Below are 6,308 nucleotides of genomic sequence, written 5' to 3'. Positions count from 1 at the left end.
GTGTTTGTTTAAATTCCATGAAATTTGTACTCAAGGGTTATCAAGTGTACAGTATAAACTGAATGCACGTTGGCTTTAATGGTCAGTCCTCCTTTTGTTTAATAGATACATGCTCCATACATACACACCAGACTTGTATGTGCAGATATGGTAAGTTTGATATCTTACATACATTAATAAGTATTATCATTTAAAGGGGCCGTCCACCCTGAAAAGGAGCAGAAGATTAAACAGGTCATTGATAGTTTGATTAAATGAAAATTTTGAAAAATGATTTAAATGATTTAAAATTCATAACTTTCCCATTTAAAATTGGATATTGCTCAAACTTACAGTATTTAGTTTCTCCCTTTTTTCTGATTTTATTTAAAACCAACTTTATATCAGGGTGGACTTCCCCTTTAATTGCAAATCCATCAGGCATCTGTAGACATGCATTTTTTAAGAATGGGTCTTGATATGCCTAATTCCACCCTCTATCATCCATGATCTAATATAACTGATAATCCGTGATATAATCAAATCATTCACTTTTTTGGTCTTGCCTGCATAGCAAAAGCGAGGGGTAGGCACCGCGATTCCAGTGACAGCGGCAGGGACGTCAACATTAAAACTTAACCTTGGTTAAGATTTTGAATTTGTAATATAATTTTGAAACAATAAGTTCTTATTCAATGAAATTTGGCCTAAAGGATTATCAAATATTCCCAATCATTCAAGTAGAATTTCAGGTCACAAAGTAAAGGTCAAAGGTCATTTCAGGTCACCAAACTTTAATAGACTATGTTGTGGCATCATCATCAAAACTTAACGAAAGGTTAAGATTTTGAATTTTTATCATAATTTTGAAACTATACATTCCTATTCCATGAAACTTGAACATAAGGGTTATCAAGTATCACCAACCATGTGAGTAGTCTTTAGGTGACAAAATCTAGGTCAAATGTCATTTCAGTTCTGCAAACTTAGATTTTGTTGTGGCATCAACATCAAGATTTTGAAATTTTAGCATAATTTCAAAAGTGTTTGTTTAAATTCCATGAAATTTGTACTCAAGGGTTATCAAGTGTACAGTATAAACTGAATGCACGTTGGCTTTAATGGTCAGTCCTCCTTTTGTTTAATAGATACATGCTCCATTCACAATTTTTCTGTGTGACTACCTGCACTAACCAAATTCTGAACTTAAACCCTGCACCAAAAAGTATGCCTACTACTAAACCTTAGCTCAAACCAATTTGCGGCCTTCATGCATAGCCATACATAAACATGTATACCTGAGCACCAAGTTATCTTTGCAGTCATTCAATAAAAACATGTACTCTGGTAATGTACTGCATGTAATGAATCACTGTTTGTATACATGTAGGTCCGAACTCTCGAGCTTAAAGGTTCACGGGATGCGACATCAGCCTCCTCACATCACCTCGTAGATGCTTTGTGTTCCATGCCAAACCTGACTGGCCTGACACTAGGTGGACATCTTTTCCAGGCGGAGTTCTTTTCTTACCTGAATGCAAAGGCATTGACTTTACAGGTATGTATCTGTGTTTGTACTCTATATCCTTGCCATGATGAATTCATGTTCAGTGAATAACTATAGGTCTCTGGACAGTGAGCCATGAGGTATGGGGTTCAAATCCCTTCCATACATAGCACTAATGTTCTTTGGAAGACATTAATCTACATGTAGCAGATGCTTTGTGTTCCATGCCAAACCTGACTGAACTGACACTACATGGAGCGGGTTTCCAGGAGGAGTTCTATTCTACAATGAATGCAAAGACGTCAATCTTAATACAGGTATGCGTTTGTACTCTATATCCTACCATGATGAATTTATGTAGCAGTGGACATGAGTTTAAGGAGTGATGATATTTTAGCAACAGTTACAATAATTTCAAGGTGTGTAATGTTGTGTATTGTATAAAAAAATATGACAGTCTTAGCAGAAAAATGAAAGTATTATAAAGAGGGTCTATCATGTGCATGCACTGTATGATACAGTATTCATATAGCTTGAGTTAAAAATAAAATAAAACTTTAAAAAGTTTGCCTCATGAAAATTAGTTTGGTCTTTGAAGGAGAATAACTGGAACACTGGATGTGTTTGAGTAAGCATTTTGAGGGGAAAGAGAGTGGTGTGTTGCTACTATAATGCAGTAATAAAATTTCAGTATAAACAGATCACTGAAGTACTCTAAAGACTAGTAGATAAAAATATTTCTGTTTCTAATTTGTATATTTTTACATTCATAGCGATTCATAATGTTGGAATGATGTCATCATGGGTCTGAAATCAGTATCAAAGTATACTTGAGTTTCAATACTCACTTAAAGGGAAAGTCCACCCTGAAATTAAGTTAGTTTTAATAGGAGTAGAAAAATGAGAGAAACAAGTCAGTGAAAGTTTGAGCAAATTCCGATTAAAAATAAGGAAGTTAGGATTTTTGAAGTTGTGATCAATCAAACACAAATTGGCAACTCTATGACGTATCATGCGAGCTCAACTTCCATTTGCTCAGTACTAAAAAAATCTTAAATTTTCATTTTCCCTCAAGAAAAATTTCAACCATACATGCACCCTAAATATAATAATTGCAAATATGTTTCTATACTCCCCCTGCAAGGAACAAATATATATTCCGTCATCAATAACGAAGAAAACATGATTTTATGGAATATTATGCACAAAGCAAATGAAGGAGAGCTCGTATAATAAGTCACAGAGTTGCCAATTTGTATTTGATTGATCACAACTTCAATAACTCATAACTTTCTTATTTTCATTCAGAATTTGCTCAAACTTTCACTCACCTGATTTTCTTATTATTCTGCCTCTATCGAAACAAACTTATTTTGGGGGTGGACTTTCCCTTTAAAACAAGGATAGAGATCTAGATCACAGTGTACTTATTTTGAGCACAACTACATGTACCCACTCTACATATACATTCTTGTACAATGCATACTTTTAGTCATGAAGGTATTATATATAGCATTTAGGCAATATCAAAAATGTGTTTAAATAATGGACAAAGCTATAGTTCCTTCTTTGTTTATTTAATTCTCAAACCTAAATACAGCTCTATTTATTAACTCAATCATATAAATAATGTACATTCTAAATTAATGGGCATCAACCATGGATCATGTACATGTAGATGTGTTTGTGGTCCAGTGAATAAGTCTACGGACAGTGAACATTGAGGTATGGGGTCAAATCCCTTCCATACATAGCACTAATGTTCTTTGGAAGACATAAATCTACATTTGCCACACTCGACCTAGGTGTAGTAAGTGCAACCTGGTAGGATATATTTTTTGAATTCATCACTATGTAGTATGTAGAGATTTGCACTATGGCTTTAATTGTCAGTCCTCCTTTTGTTAGATACATGCTTCATCAACAATTTTGTCTGTTGTTGCTATCCTGCACAAATCAAATTCTTAACTTAAACCCTGCACCAAAAAGTATACCTATCACTAAACCTTAGCTCAAACCTATTTGCAGCTGTTATCTTAATCCTATATACATGTAGTTGACTAACTAAAGCCCAGAGCATGTCACCTAAGCATAGCCATACACATACATGTATACCTGAGCACCAAGTTATGTTTGCATAAATTCCATAAAAACATGTACTCTGGTAATGTACTTGTATGAATGACTGTTTGTATACATGTAGGTCCAAACTCTCGACCTTGAAGATTTAAAGTGTCCGACATCAGCCTCTTCACATCATCTAGCAGATGCTTTGTGTTCCATGCCAAACCTGACTGAACTGAGTTTGGGTAGCAAGGGTTTCCAGGAGGAGTTCTATTCTACACTGAATGCAAAGGCGTCAACCTTACAGGTATGTATGTAAGTTTGTAATCTATATCCTTGCCATGATGAATTCATGTAGCAGTGGAGATGAGTTTAAGGAGTGATGATATTTTAGTAACAGTTACACAAAATCCAATGTGTGTAATGTTTTGTATTGTATGAAAAATATGATAGTCTTAGCAGAAAAAGGAAAGTATTATGAAGAGGGTCTATTATGTGCATGCAGTGTATGATACAGAATTCATGAAGCTTGAGTTAAAAAATATGATGTTCTGCAAGAAACTTCACTTTAAAAAGTTTGCCTCATGAAAAATAGTTTGGTCTATGAAGGAGAATAACTGGAATACTGGATGTGTTTGAGTAAGCATTTTGAGGGGAAAGGGAATGTTGTGTTGCTACTTATGTAGTAATACAATTTCAGTATAAACACGTCACTGAAGTACTCCAAAGACAGAAGATACAAATATTTTTTATTCTAATTTGTATTTTTTTACGTTCACAGCGATTCATAAGGTTTGAATGATGTCATCATGGGTCTGAAATCAGTATCAAAGTATATTTCAGGTTCAATAATCACTTTAAAACAAGGATAGAGATCTAGATCACAGTGTACGTATTTTGAGCACAACTACACATACTCTACATATTCATTCTTGTACAATGCACACTTCTAGTCATGAAGGTATTATATAGCATTTAGGCAATATCAAAAATGTGTTTAAATAATAGACAAAGCTATAGTTCCTTCTTTGTTTATTTAATTCTAAAACATAAATACAGCGCTATTTGTCAAAATCAATCATATTAATAATGTACACTCTAAAATACTGGGCATCAAGCCATCAACCATATTTCATGTAGAGGTGTTTGTGGTTCAGTTGATAACTATAGGTCTCTGGAAAGCGAACCATGAGGTATGGGGTTCGATTGCCTGCCATACATAGCACTATTGTTGCTTGGCATGACATTAGTCTATAGTTGCCACGTTCAACCTAGGTGTAGTAAGTGGGTACCTGGTAGGATATATTCCTTGAATTCATCACTACCGTTGCCGGAGCTAAAGTCAGGTTAATAATATTCAGAGATGTTACATGTATATCATAATGTGAGATGTGCTCATCAAGAATGGTATGTTGTTGTTATAAACCTATCAAATTTGTTATTATTAAATTTACTTTTATGATTCACTGTATGTGCAGGTCCAAGCTGTCTCTCTTGATCTACTCATGTTTCCCACACCCACCTCATCCCAGAACCTAGCAGAGTCATTGTGTTCCATGCCAAACCTGACTGACCTGACGATTGGGAATAAGCTTTATTTTAGTAATTTCTGCTCTACATTGAAAGCAAAGGCTTCATCCACTCAGGTATAATAGATCAATTGAAATATAGTGTCTTTGCCCAACATTTTGTGAAGAACTGATATTTTAATTTCACTGTTGTTACTTTTAATGTAATATATCACCAAATGAAACTTAACCTTCATATACTGGCTTCTTTTATCAAGATTCGTTGTGTTTTACTCAGCATTCTGTTTTGTTTTTGTTTTAAATGTTTTGGATAGGTGTATGGTTACTCTCATGAATATGCAATAATGAAATGCACTATGGCTGTAATTGTCAAAGTCAGTCCTCCTAATGTTCGACACATGCTCTCTCAGCACTTTGTCTTTGCTTACTATCGTGCATTATTATACCAAATTCTCAACTTTAACCCCATTGTACTCAGCATTCTTTTTTTTAAACATTTTTAATATATGTTTTGGATCGGTGCATGACATGGGTTACTCTTATGAATATGCAGTTATTAAATTCACTATGGCTGTAATTTTAAAAGTCAGTTTGCTTGTTTTGTTATACGTGCTTGTGTGTCTGGGGGGGGGGGGGGTGTCGGCATAAAGTTTTATTTAAAAGTTTACCAGTTTTAAATGTGTGTTTTCGGTGGGGGACACAAGGACACTCAGTCTATATACCAGAGAGAGAGAGTACTGACCTGGTATGTAAATGTTTGATATATATCGAACAGTATGTCAGCCAGACTAGAATGGAGGAAAATGACATGAAATGCTCATTTATCTATATTCTTTTCAGGGTTCTTTTCCTCAAGCCAGAGAAGGAAATTTCAGCTTCAATGGAAAGCCTCAAGTGAATTTTGATTCATTCCTGCAGTTGCTCATTGACTATCGATTGTAAGTGAACTAAACATACTGCATTACAAATTCATTTTATTATACAACTCACCCCTAGATCCTGATCAAATGATTGGTCAAATGCGGTCACATGTGATTTACTTACTGAGACTATCACACGTTTTTCCATGAAGCATGCAATACTTTCCAGTACTTTAACGATCTTTAAGAACACAATATGCGGCAGTGCATGTAGAGTTTAATGTGTTTTATATACTGTGTGTAGATTAATACATGTGTAGCACTAGCTTGTAGAGGTAAGTGTGCATATCTCTGTGTGTGCTCTAAATT

This window comes from Strongylocentrotus purpuratus, unplaced genomic scaffold (assembly GCF_000002235.5).
Source record: "Strongylocentrotus purpuratus isolate Spur 01 unplaced genomic scaffold, Spur_5.0 spur5_scaffold_17, whole genome shotgun sequence".
Classification (NCBI taxonomy): domain Eukaryota; kingdom Metazoa; phylum Echinodermata; class Echinoidea; order Camarodonta; family Strongylocentrotidae; genus Strongylocentrotus; species Strongylocentrotus purpuratus.
This window is presented reverse-complemented; position numbering follows the sequence as displayed.